Raw genomic sequence first — 14983 nt, forward strand, 5'->3', positions numbered from 1 at the left:
ATCTGTCATGCACAAACTCTGTCCCCGACAGAGAAATAGTAACCAAAAGACAAAACCCATATCCCGACTACGCGGAGTAGGGTGCACCAACCCCATACACCGCCTAAGCGGAGAGGGGACATCACACCATTCGGACCAAGGTCGGAAGGGACAACATTTTTATTTTTTTATTTTTTGAAAAAAGAAAAATAGGACACGAAAATAAAATACAATGGAAAAACTATTGTAGCAAACAGAAAAGAACAATGCTCCACGCGGCTACCGTGGCGCGTGCAGTAAATGCGCCACCCTGGGAGAAAATCGCCGACCGATCTTGGAAGATCCGGACTCACGGACCCTAGTGGCGCAGCGTGTGACGACGGCAGAGGGCCTCCTGGCGTCACGAGAGAGCCACTCGCCGAACGTCTCCGAGATCTTTTGGCCGCGCGTGCGAGCAACTCGCCGCTCCGATTGGCGCCGCCTTTGGAAGTCTTGAAGATCGGCGGCTGAGCAACGCCATGGAGAGGCACGTGCTGATCTATAGTCGCCGGACATCCAAGATCTGCGATTCTCCCTTATTTAGCTTGCAAAAACAACAAACACAAAAAAACGGAGCACTACACAACGGGGACGGTGGAGGATGGGGGAGGGGTAAGGAGCCACCCCCTCGAGACAGGTCTGTAATGAGGGTTCAAGAGGGACGGGAGTATAGAGGGTTCGAGAGAGACGGGCTTTGAATCCAATATGTTAATATATTAAACTATATAGATAACATATATATAGTGTCATATATAGTATCATCTAATTAGACCATAAAAACTTAATAAATATCGTAATATATTAGACTATAGATAACATATATATAGTATCATATATAGTGTCATCTAATTAGACTACAACTAAAATATAATATATTAATATATTAGTATAATATTTAAATGTATTGAAGTAAACCGTTCGAACGTATTTTAACCGTTCGAATGGTATTGCATAAATAAGTTCTCGCGGACGGTCATTTTCATGGATGTTCGAACTATTAACAAAACTTCATTTTCTCCTAGTGAACCGTCCATCTCCGCGTTTTAAAGCCGACGTCGCCACCACGAACAGTACCCAGTCGAAGCCTCTTCCTCTAAGCACCAGTATGCTATTTTTCTAACTATTTTACCGTTTAAATTTAGGTTTTTGATGAATTGTTTGTTTAAATTAGGATAAAACAATTTATTCATCAATACTCACCGTAGATTTGCTTAAATCCATTGTATGAATGTTTATTTAAGTCACTTTGTATTTGTTTGTTGAAAAATCGATGGAATCGAAGGATTCCATGGATTTCAATGGCTGAGTCAACTCAGCGTAGTCACTGAAATAAATTCGCATACCGTTCAAACGCTGGTTAGGGCGTTCGAACGGTCCTAACCAAACATGTAATATACCGTTCGAACATTATTTTAAGCGTTCGAATGAAATAATTAATTTTAGTAATATTAGTGAATCGATGTTTTTATTCCATATTGTAGTTCTATTAAATCTTAATGAGAATGGATATTATATTATAATTAAATTAATATAGAAATTTATCACATTTTGTTAAATACTTAATTTATATTAATATTAATCTAATTAATATTAAATAATGTGATATTATTTTTATAAAATTCTGTTATTCACAATGTCTCACTTTATTAAATTACTATTCGTATGTAATTTACTAATTATTTATTTATTATATTTTTATCGTTAATGTTGTATTGATAAACTCTTTAATTGTCAATTTCAGGTTGATTAAAATGTCTTCTTCTAAGGCAGGACGTAAGCGATGCAATCCAGCTGAGACTAGTATCAGTCCAGGTAGGGAGAGGACTGTTTCATTAGAGCGACAAGTGAAGCTTTCTGACTTCCAGAGTCTTGTCTAGGAGGGTCATTCCCTGCCATCAGTCTTCAGCGATCGTGGTTGGGGACCTATCTTAGATGAGCGGGAGGAATCATGGGGGACTGTCTCCTATATTGACATTGTTTATGAGTTCTATAGAGAACTTGGTGGTGTCAGCCCAGATGACAGAAGGGCATACAGGATCTCTGTCTAAGGAGTTTCAGTTGTATTTTCACGGGACGGACTCGCTGAGCATCTCGGTATTCCTAGGCTGCCAGATGCATATCCGAACGTGGTGCCTAGAGAGTATGATCCTTCAATTGAGGCGAAGACAACTGAGGAGGAGGCACCAGTTTATACAGATGAGGTCGATACCCTTACTGATCATGAGATGAGAGATTTGGTTGTTAGTCCAGATGCTCTCCCTTATAACGGGACGAAGAGCATCAAGCAGGTAGATCTATCTTCTTTCTTCAAGATCCTGAATTTGATAATCGCCAACAATATTGACCTTCGGCAGCACAAGATAGAGGTTGGCATTGACCGAACGAAATTTATGATACGGGTCACTCGTGGTATTCCTATTGACCTGGTGGGGTATATATTCGATATTATTCGATTAGAGTCCTAGTACATTTCGACGGATATACTACCATTCAGGATCTTGATCACTTGATTTCTGCTATTTGCCGGTGTCGTGCCTAATGTTGCCGAGTGTAAACAGGAGCCGATGGGACCGATCAACAGCACCACCCTCTCACGCAGTACTGGACACTCGAGACTGCGTCTTCGTGGACATGTTCCAGACCCAGTTAATCCTCAGAGAGATGCATAGCCGAGAGATCATGGAGTATCGACCGCTGGGACATCCAGACAGACCGAGGCATCAGTACACAGCGCTACTCGTGAGGACATGGCCGAGGTCGTGCGTGCAGTGATCAGCGGACAGACATCAGCGTTGATCAATGCAGTGCTTATGGAGGTCCATTCTGCTGTGTCTGAGTTTCGTACAGAGATTTCTAGTACCATCTCTGAGTTACGTACGAAGGTTGATACCATGTCTGCGACTCAGGTCACCATCAGTACTCGATTGACACAGATAGATGAACACTTAGTTGCAGTCGAGGAAGTGTGCAAAGAGTTAGGGTCTTAGTACTTTCTATATATATATATATATATATATTTTTTTTTTTTAGAATGGACAATATTTAGTATTTTGTAAATTCAGTATTTAATTATGAATTAGTATTAGTTTATATTTTCTAAACTAATTATTGATTGATATTATTCCTATTATTTAATTGATAAATTTTTTATAATTACTAGTTAATATAAATATAATTCTCTTAAAAAAAACATATGATCACCGTTCGAACCATGCAAATAACGTTCGAATGCTGAATATTGTACATTCGAACGGTATATCAATTTCCCGTTATAATAATTATACTTAACGCGCCAAAATGTACGTTCGAACAGTGCTGATTAATTATTCGAACGGTAAAAATTGTACATTCGAACGGTAGAACAATTTTCCGCTATAATAATATTACTTAATGCGCCAAAATGTACGTTCGAATGGTTAAATTTAACCGTCCGAACATTAAAACATTACATTTGAACGGTTTCATTATTAGGGACAAAATATTTCATCCCGAATTATCCCGTTCGAACGCGTTCAAATGGTTTTGCTCTTCCGTCATTTTTTTTAGACGAAATATGAAATTCGTCCCTAAATCTCACTCACTTTTTGGGACGATTTTCATTTCGTTCCAAAAGAAAATCATCCCAAAAAGTATTTTTTGTTGTAGTGATGCTTGGTTTTTCTTGTAGATGTAATCTAAGATCTTTGAGCTTGTAGGTATGATTTTGAATTTTTGTCTTGTGCAAACTTGGGGATGGTCGCATATTTAGGGTTTTTGTTTTATTTTTCTCTGTTCGGCAACTCGCAGCACTTGTTGGTCCCCTCAATATTTTCCTTGCAACTATTACCAGGTCCCCTCAGTTCAAAATGGTTTCTTTCCATTTTATTCTTCATTTATAATTGAATATAACAATAACCCATTTCAAATTATGGTTCAAAAACCAAGTTATTTGATTTTGTTGTATTAATCGAGGTGCAAGAGACGTTGGTGGATTTGTTAGGCATGGTGGTACAACGTCCATGCCTGTCGATGGCCTTGTGCTATAATTCCGACATCAAGCCTGACGTCTTCTGCTCCGCCATATCCAACCTCCCCTATATTTCTTTGGCTCCTTTGGTAACTCTTCTTTCTCTCATTTTCTCTGATAATTTGGGTAATTTTGTATTGTAATTAGTTGCATATGTTCCTTTTAGTTTACTGTCTAGTAAGTTGTGTTTTATTAATGTTCACATATAAAAGTAGCGATATAAAAGAGCATGCTGAATTTAGTTTTCCTTCGTTTGGAGTAAAGTGACTTATTGTGGCATAATATTATATGATACTTAAAAGGGTGAGAAACATATAGTGAAAAGTACTAGGATAATTGTTAAGCCAGTCACCAAATATAATGTAAAATATAGTAGTTGGAATATTATGGAAATATACAGTATTTATATATTGTTGTCTGTTTATGGAGTGACTGGACAACAATAAAGAATCTATTCTAGGGAACAGATTTGCCTTTGAATAACTTATTATTACGTGCCTACAAAATTTTGTGAATCTTAAACATATCGTTTGTTTTCAGGAAACATCTCATCTCATCTTACTTCATCATTACAACTTTCTCAAATCTCCACATAAAATAAAATAAACAATTCAACTTTTTCAAATCTCAAAACAAAAATAATATTAAAAAATATATTCTAACAATATTTTATTCAACTTTTTAACTTTAATCTCATCTCATCTCATCTCTGAAAACAAACGATAATGTAAAGCTCGAGGAATGTCAAATCTTTGTCTTCAACTGATTTTAAGTCCTACTAAATATATTACTTGTGGAAAGAGCCTTGTGAAAATATAATGTAATGCTCAATCTGATACTCACCTTGTGCCCTCTATACTTTACTGAGAACAAATTTGATCACTCTTGTCTTGCTAAGACATTCTCAATTGAAATATGTCTAAAAGGCTTGCTGATTCAATGGACTGCATATTCTCTTCATGTGGTTCAAGAATGAGAATTTTTCCCCAAAACCTGCTAATGATTGGCTGAACTTTTATGTCTTGCATTAAGGATTATGTTGATTAGGAAGAATTTCATTCTTTTTTAGTTAGAGGTTTTTCATGCATGACACTGACATCATTGACATGTACATTACTTTCAACGCGAACAAAATATCAATGGCATCCTGGATGGAAGTTGTAGAGCACCTGTCAGTTATTTATGTTTCAAGCTACTAAAGGCAAGTTTTGATGAGGTCAACCAGCACTGTCCTATAGGTAATTGTACTTAATCAATATCCTGGTGAAGCACCTTATTTGTGTAAGCATCTTTAGTAGTTATCTTTTATTTAAGGATAAGCATCTTTAATTGTTCAAAACTCATTCATTTTAGCCATTTTGCCAATTCTTCTTGAAATGACCACATTTCCAAGAAGATTAAATCCTTCACAATTCACATATAAGTTTCTCACTGTGCTGTTGGGGGTTTAATCCTTGAGGATTGGGGCTTTTCCCCGTTTCGATTAGGTGTTGTATTTGAGTCTTTGGAATAAGATTGGATGACCGAATTTTTCATTCGAGAAATGATATTCGCAGTCGTGGAGTACGCAAGTGCCACACATTCTATTTGAAAAAAGTGAGTAAATATGAGACCCACTTGAAAAAAATTATTTTTTTTAATAGTGGATCTTACTCTTTTTCAAAGCGACTGCACGATACTTGCACACTCTACAACTATACGTCGCATTACTCTTTTCATTCGCATTTTGGGTTTGTGACACAAGTGAATTATGGATGTTGTGGTTAGGATGTAATTTAACTTTTCTAGTACTGTTAATTAGAATTAACATGACCCTTTTATTTTATTTCCGCTGCGAATTATAGTTGTACACCATTTATTTTAAGCATGTGTGCATACACTTGTAGTCACAATGAGTGAGGGGTGTATGACCCGTGTGGCCAACATCCATTGCGGTCCTTGCCGAGACAAGGGCTGGGGTGTCATAAACACCTCGAATTTGGCCATTTTATCTGTTCCACTGAATTCAGCCTAATGTGTGATATTCTATTTTTTTTTCTCTTATGTAAGATTATTTATAGCGAGATACATTCGCTGCAAATAGCTTTTTTCATTACAACAAAATAGCTATTTGCAATGAAAGTATTTCATTGTAAATAAACATACTCTTTTGCAACCAATGTACATTTAGTTGTAAATAAACATACTCTTCAACAAATGTACACAAATGTACAAATTATCGTGAAGATAGTAGCAACGGCGATAAATTTATTTGCAACAATAAAATGAGTTATGTGACTTGTATCGTGTTTCGTGTTATTTATATGGGTCGTGCATGTTAGGGTTTTAGAGTTTGACCTATTTAATTAATGAGTCCCGCTTGAATTGATCTTTATAGTCTATAATACTCATGACTTGACAAAACACGTACACAACCCATGAATATGCATGTGAGCTTGCATTCTGTTGAAACCGTATGACAATGTAAGGACTTGTACATTAATTGATGAGATTCCCAATACCGAAACTTTCGAAAGAAATGTACGTTGATCTATTGTTCTTTTATGCATGCGACAATTCAAACAATTAATGCAATGCATGCATGATCCCTATTGCATGCGCTGTTGGAACTTGGTGATCTGGGTTTTATTTTTGGGAAATAGTTAAGTTGCTTTGAGCGAGCTAGCTAGCTAATGTATGCATGCGGTGTTTCAAAGTGCATGTGGGATTACTTGGCTTTGGCAATCCATACTGAATTAATTGGAAAGTTCATCATCTTGTTGGCTGAATTTTTCTAAATATTAACTTTCTGGAATCAGTTCTACTACTTACAACCAGCGGTGGGAACCATCGGGTAATCAGACGTGGCATCACGTCAACCGATATATTAAAAAAAAAAAAAAACCAAAACCGACAAGGGCTGTTAAGTGTATGTTTCTTCTACATGATTCCTTCACAATTTTCTTTAATAGGAGACATTTGACAACTTCACTATTTGAACAAGTTTTTTTACTTAAATTTAATTGTGATGGAGGTTAGCAGCAGGTTTGGGTCTTTTGTGAGTGATGGCATGGGTGTTTGTTGTGGTCTAAGGTGGAGTCCGGTGGTCTGGCTGTGAAGGCTGGCTACTAGGAGTTGGACAACAACGACACAAAGAGGGGCAACAAACCCCAATCTGAACAGAGATCGAGAGAGAAATCGATTGAGGAAGAGAGAGAGAGAGAGAGAGAGAGGCTTACGGCTTGGCACAAAGGAGATAATGAGGAAGGGAGAAATCGGGAAAGGGAGCTTCTGGTGGCCTTGCTACTATGGGCGGAGCATGACTTGCATTAGAGTGGTTCTCAACCTGCCATGGCTTGAGGCTGGTGGTGGTGGCAGTGGAAGGGAAGAAATTGAGAGAGAGTGTGTGTGTCTGAAACTAGAGAAAATTGAGAAGGAAGAGGGCTCTATGTCAATGGCTGGGGGAAGAGAAAATGCGAGAGTGGAGAGAAGAAAAGAGAATCTGAAGGGGAGAATGAGTGAACGAAAAAATTGATAGAGAGAGAGAGTGGGAAAAAAATAAAAATTTTTATGCAACCGGTTACGCAGGATTTCCCCAACCGGTTGCAAGTAGAGTTTTTCTTTTGGAAATGACAGTCTTTAAATTCAATCTAGATACATATATATGTATATGTACATATACAAACAATCTGATATTGTTATGATTTTAACTAATGGTTTTTCTGGTATTCTTCGGAACTGGTATGATAAACATCTCATTATTGATACTAAAAAAACCATTCAGAATGCTGTAAAGCATAATGAATAAGGGTTACTTATTTTTTATGAAACTACAGGAATGAAATTTCCTAATGGTGTTAATATTTTGATTTACACTATTATTAAACATTTTGTTGAAACTCCTTCCAATATTACTAATTGTATTAGTTATTATTTAAATAATTTACGATATCGACAAATGTCTGACTATAGATGGTATCAAAATGTTTTCATATCTAGAGTAATGCTTAGAGACAATAGTCATAAGCCTTACTGGAAGGAAAAGTTCAGTGATGAATTACCCTATTTATTTACTCATAAAGTCAAACAAGAACTTACTGATATCTCGAGATTTCTTAATTATAAAAACTACACCTAAAGTGATATTTTCAGTGTAATTAAGAAACTTGGTATTAGTATGTGCAATAATCAAATAATGCTTCGTGAACAGATGAAGAATAGTAAGAAAGCCAAATATGAAATTGGAACATTTTGTGAACAATTTGGCTTTCCTCCTATTGCTCCATCTAGAAGAAAGGAGAAATATTCCACTAAATTTTCAAAATTTTCTAAATCTCATGGTGGAAAAAGGAGAAAATTCTGTGATGATTTTTACAAAAAAATTCTTCATTAAAAAATATTTTCCTAAAAAGAAGAATTATTCAAATTATTCAAAAGGAACATGTTTTAATTGTGGTAAATCTGGGCATTTTGCAGATAAATGTCCCAAGAAGCCCAATAAGTTGAAAAAAAAAAGCTTAATCAGCTAAATATCAATGCCAATGATCAAGAAGAATTGTTTCGACTCTTAGAAACACAATTTTCATCATCATCTGATAATTATGAGTTTAGTTCTAGTGATTCAGAATATCACTCTGAAACTGAATCTCTTGATTCTCCTAGTATTAAACTTGGTTACAATTGTAATGACTCTTGTTGCAAAACCTTGAGTAAAACAATTAATGTTTTAACCAAGACAGAAGAACAAAAAAATCTTTTGTTAACTTTTATTTCTCAAATTACAAATCCTGAGGTTAAAGAAGAATATTTTTATAAACTTAAGAAGACCATGGTTCGCCAAGAACCAGAAACTTCTAAGCAAATGATTAGTTTTCAAGACACTTTAGAGAGATTTCAAAAAAAAAACCTGAAAGATGTCTCTACTAATGATTTACAATATGAAATTAATTTTATCAAAAAAGAGATCGTTGAACTCAAATCTGAGATCAATAGTCTCAAATCTGAAAATGATGTTTTAAAACAAGAATTTTTATGTTTTAAAATTGACAAACCAGTTGATCAAGATATTTCTAATAATGAGCAAATGAATGACTCTGATTCAAGCCTAAAAAAAAATGCTGCTGACAATCAGATATGTTTAATTTATCATATTATTCCTCTCAAATGGTTTTCAAGAGTTATTATTATTGTTTGTCATAAATTTCAATTTTTTGTTGTTGCTATGATTGATTCCAGATCGGATATAAATTCTATCCAAGAAGGTTTAATACCTAGTAAATATTTGAAAAATCTATTGAATGACTATTTTTGGCAAATGGATCTCAGATGAAAATCAATTATGAACTGAATACTGCTCATGTATGCCAAGGTAATGTCTGTTTTAAAATTCCCTCTATACTTGTCAGAAACATGTCTGATAAAGTCATTCTAGAGATTCCTTTTATTCCATCTTTATATCATTTTTTGTCTAAAAAAGATGGTATTACCACTGATCTTTTTGGACAAAAAGTTAAGTTTAAATTTGCTTCCAGATTTGAAATTGATACAGATAAAAGTCTAAAGTATTTGCTTTCTACAAAAACTAAGCATTTGAATTTCCTCCAATAGGAAATCAAATACAAAAAGATTTCAAAATAATTATCGAGTACTTTGCTTCAATCCAAAATTGATGATTTTAACGAACGTTTAATTTATGATGTTTGTTCTGATTTATCCAATACCTTTTGGCATCGAAAAAAACATGTTGTTACTTTACCTTATATTAAAGATTTCTACAAAAAAGATATTCCTACTAAAGCTTGTCCTATCCAAATGAATAGCGAGACTTTAGAATTTCGCAAAAAAGAAATCATTGATTTACTTAATAAAAAGATCATTAGGCACAGTAAGTCTCCCTAATCTTGTGTTGCCTTCTATGTCCAGAAAAATACTGAGATAGAGAGAGGGACCATTGCCTTGTTATTAATTACAAACCTTTGAATAAAGTCTTAAAGTGGATTAGGTACCCAATCTCCAACAAAAATAACCTGATTCATAGGCTAAGTGATGTTGTAATCTTCTCCAAATTGTCAAGATTTTGGCAAATCCAAATAGATGAGTCAGATAAGTATAAGACTGCTTTCACTACTCATTTTGGTCACTACGAGTGGAATGTGATGCATTTTTGTCTAAAAAATGCCCCTAGTAAATTTCAAAATATTATGAACGATATTTTTAACTCATTCACTCATTTTACCATTGTTTATATTAATGATGTACTCATATTTTTAAAGTCTATTGATGAACACTGGAAACATCTAAATTCCTTTCTAAATATCATTAGACTAATTGGTCTTATTGTTTCAGCCAAGAAAATCAAATTATTTCAAACCAAAATTCGATTCCTTGGTTATGACATCTCTGAAAGCAAAATCAGACCCATTAGCCCGGCCATCGAATTTGCTAACAAATTTTCTGATGTCATTCTTGACAAAAAAAAATTCCAAAGATTCCTTGATTCTCTCAATTATGTTATAAATTTCTACCAATATATGAGGAATAATGTCACCCACTCTTTGAAATGTTACATATTAATCATCCTCATTGGACAGAAACTCATACTAATCTAGTCAAACAAATCAAGACACATGTCAAAACTCTTCTATGTCTTGGTATTTCTAATTCTGATTCATTCAAAATTGTTGAAACAGATGCCTCAAACATTAGTTATGATGGCATTCTGAAATAAATTGTTTCACCAGGCTCATCTAAACAAATTGTTCGCTTCCATTTTGGAGTTTGGAGTTTTGCACAAAATAATTATACTACTATTAAGAAAGAAATATTATCTATAGTACTATGTATTTCAAAATTTCAAAGTGATTTACTTAATAAGAAATTTTTATTACACATTGATTGCAAAAGTACTAAATATGTTTTAGAAAAATATGTTGAAAGCATTGCATCAAAACATATTTTTGCCTGATGGCAAGCTATTTTATTGTATGTTTGGATCTCAACCCAATCTCAACTCATCGTTACAACTTTTTCAAATTTCAATACAAAATATAATAAATAATTCAACTTTTTCAAATCTCATAATAATAATAATATTAAAAAATAATATTCTAACAATATTTTATCATCTCAACTCAACTCAGTTCAACATCCAAATGCAACCTGTGTTTTTTATTTTGATATTGAATATAGTAAGTATACTGATAATTCTATCCCTAATTTTCTTATCTGTGAATTCTTGCAGAAACCCAATCATGAGCAAGTAAAAAAAAACAAACAAACAGTTGCCCTAGCCCCCATTCTTGATAACAAACTTATCAAGAATGAACATGCTTCACACATTAAAATTGCCAATAGATTTACTACCTTTGGCAAAGTAATTCAACCTGCTTCATTTGCTTCTACTATTTCAACCTCATATGATCCATATGTTAAATCCATTGCTTCAAAAACATCTATTCAGTATTTGCTTCCAAAATCCAAAACTGAGTATATCCGCAAATTATACTCTTGGAATCTGTTTTACATAGAACTTAACAGGACTGTGTATACAGGTCCCTTTAAAATTGCTTCATCCTATTTTCCTCTAGGATTTCACTGGATCCCAGAGAATTCAGCAAAAAACACTCCAATTTTATTCTAATATTTTACTCCAAATTGATTTCATTGTCATAAAACCAATTGACAAGACTGATAAATCAAAATTAATTTACTATAGTACTTATATCCTCCGAGTCATTACAGAAGAAAATTGGGCCTCAACCCCTTTACTCCAAAAAGACTCGTTGATACTGAAATTGCTTATGACTATTATGACTATATTAATGTTTGGTCAAGATTCATGTTGTTCCAAGTACCTAATATGAGTCATTCATGATTTCTTAATTTTGACAAAAAAATCAAAGGAAAACTTCTTTTCTAGTTTCTAAAATCGTGGAACCAGTTTGACCCTATTTCTGAGATCTTTCCTGAAATGCTCCTAAAGATATTCAAATGTTTCACCAATGCTGTTGTTTCAAAATTGGACAGACATACCGCTAAATTCTCTTATTCTCTTCATTTAGGTAAATGGTACAAGATTCATTTGATCATGAGATGGAGTTATGAAAGAAATGGTTATATGCTAGTTTGATACTGTTTTATAAAATGGTGGGATAGGTATCCCTATACCCAAGATATCATTAGTTATGTGATAAGAGACTTCCCATAGACTGCTCCAGATCTACAAAATAAGAAAGAATTTCCTGCAATCACTTATGGTTCTCTTGTTTTAATTGGATATCCCATAATCTAGGCTCCTGTTTCACCATCCGCCTCACATAAAGAAAATGTAACTACTTCATCCTCTAAAACTAATAAGTCCTCAAGGTCCAAAAAGAAAAGCAGCGTTCTTGATGACCTTACAAAAAAGGATTTAATTCACTTACTAAAAAAGTCTTTAGAAATGATAATTCTGATAAAGATAAGTCAGAAGCGTCATCTAAATCTTCAGTTACTGATTCTTACAACAATATTTTTGGACATGATCTGAAGAAGAATTTAGGTTATCTAAAGAAGAATGATCTGCCGATACTTCAAGACAAAAGAAAGATTGCCGTCTTAAAGACTAACTAGTCTCCTCTGCAAGATTCTTTACCACTTTGTGTCAAAAGCAGATGCTCTCGCAAATTACGCTGAAGACATAATGATGGTTCTACTTTCACGTGAATAAACAGTAACATTTATTATTCACCCACGGCTTTATGCTTTTACTGTTTTACTTTTAATTATTATAAACAGGAACTTCTTGAATTATAAAAAGAAAACCTAGTGAAATGAAGGGGACAGGCTTTCTTACTTACCTCTCCTTATTTCTACCTAATTCACCTTCCTTCTTTTCTTCTCATACCTTCTGTCTCCCTCCACCTATTTCTCTTATAATCTGTAAGTTAATTTATCTTGTAATTTTATAATCTTATATTTCAATACAAATTATTATTTTTACATCTATTTATTTTCTACAATTTGTATATATATATATATATATATATATATATATATATATATATATATATACACTCGATTTTACCGCCTGCTGTTAACTGTGCATCTCTATCTTACTTTGATTCTTATTCTGCATTTACTCTGATTTTTTTATCTCTTCACTTCTCATCTTCCATTTCCGCTGTCCTTGTGGTATCATAAATGCAAGAATACCCTTCCATAATTCCATTCACATGCGACAGCGTCAGAAACGGTGAATTATTGGCATGTGTTTTGGACTACCCTACTCGATCAAGGCCGCCATCTGGCTGCTGATGATGCACGTTGAAAAGGTTTCAATATAATATAATTAAGTACCGGTCTGGAGTTATTTGACTATTCTTAATTTATGTCTGAACGTGTATTTGAATACAAGGCATTCCCGGTCACCATGCATGATTGATTGGATTTAATTAGCACCTGTAAGAGTATCCACATTAAATTGATTAAATGTATCTTTAAAATTTAATTAATATAATATTTTTTACATTTATTCAATTCATTTAAATTCAATCCTTATATTAAATTAATTATTTATTCTTTATATAATAATAAAATATTATTAAATTAATAATTTTTTATTTAATTTATTTGTATCACATTTTATAATTATATCAATTTAATATTAACAATAATTATATTCTAATTAAATTAATATTAAAAAAATCATATTTTCAAATGTCATTTAATGCTAATAACCAAAAATTAAGATTAAACTTATCTAAAATTTTATCTAAATTTCATATTCACTAACCAAATATCTAGCAATATATCGATTTCAATGTCAATAAAAAATCTACCTACATAAATATCTATAAGTGGTTGAAATGAAAAATTAATATTTTAATATTTAGTAAATTAATTATGATTCTTCATATTTAACCAACTATTATAATAAAAATCTAAATTATTTTAAAAATATCTAATTCAATGCGAATTCTTTTTAACATAAATTATTTAAATTTTAGTCATCTTTTAATTTTGACTAAATCAACATGAATGCTCTATAAGCCTGGCCAAAACAATCGGCTTCTTAATTTTGCCGCGGCCAGATCATGCATCGAGCTCATCATCAATGATTCCCCAATTCTGCTAAAGTAATTGATCATGCATGGTCTATTTTTGGTTGCAATTAATGCCTGATCACTCTTTTCAAGCCTAACTGGTGACTCAGATCATCATCATGATCATCTGACGTTGATACCTAATGATCAGACATTTTTGCTGTAAATTATACCTTAAATTTTTGTAAAATCTGTCTGATGAATATATATAATATATATAAAGATCGATGATGATCAAGGGTGGCTAAAAATTGTGGAATATATATGTTTATATAAGATCGTCATCAAAACTCAAACGTACGTACGTGTTGGTTTAGCTTCAAATTAAGATGTTTAATTGGTGTGTTACGTACGCGCGGTTGCTACCTGGGAATGAGGAATGATGACCCATATATGCAGCTGGCATTCTAGTCCACGTACGTACATTCTTGACCATTTCTAGTCTAAATTGCTATTTAGCGACCCATAATCATGTAATCAGAAAAATATTTCATGTTAAAAAGTGAATAGATGGAGTTTATTTTTATTTTTACTGCAGGTTATAAGCTAAACTGATTGAAGTTGCTACCCGTCGCTAATATATCTTCGGATCATGAAAATGTTCATCAGAAGATTAATGGGTCCGATTTCTACCGTCTTTGTATTTTTTATTACACAATAAAATATATAAAAGGAAATTGATGGATTCATCCTCATCGTACATGCCACAAAAAAAAAAAAAAAAAAAAAAAAAAGAATTATGATGGGGATATTGTCGTCGTTCTTCCAATCAAATAGCAAGTCCTCGATAGGAGAATATCGTCCAAACGAGTGGCGCGTCTCACGCACAGCTTATAGTGTGTGTGAGATCCACATGCCACCATGCCAAAAGGAGTCCTCTGCCGCCACGCGGGGCACC

General features: G+C 33.5%; 1 long non-coding RNA gene across 1 annotated transcript; it reads left to right on the forward strand.

The window, feature by feature from the left end:
* Nucleotides 1-3699: 3699 nt before the first annotated feature.
* LOC121248623 lies at nt 3700-6303 on the forward strand. The gene is made up of 3 exons (XR_005937486.1): nt 3700-3813; nt 3848-4113; nt 5183-6303. It is a non-coding gene; the product is annotated as an uncharacterized LOC121248623 (long non-coding RNA).
* The last annotated feature ends 8680 nt before the right edge of the window (nt 6304-14983 follow it).

This window comes from Juglans microcarpa x Juglans regia, chromosome 2D (assembly GCF_004785595.1).
Source record: "Juglans microcarpa x Juglans regia isolate MS1-56 chromosome 2D, Jm3101_v1.0, whole genome shotgun sequence".
In the NCBI taxonomy this organism is placed as follows: Eukaryota; Viridiplantae; Streptophyta; class Magnoliopsida; order Fagales; family Juglandaceae; genus Juglans; species Juglans microcarpa x Juglans regia.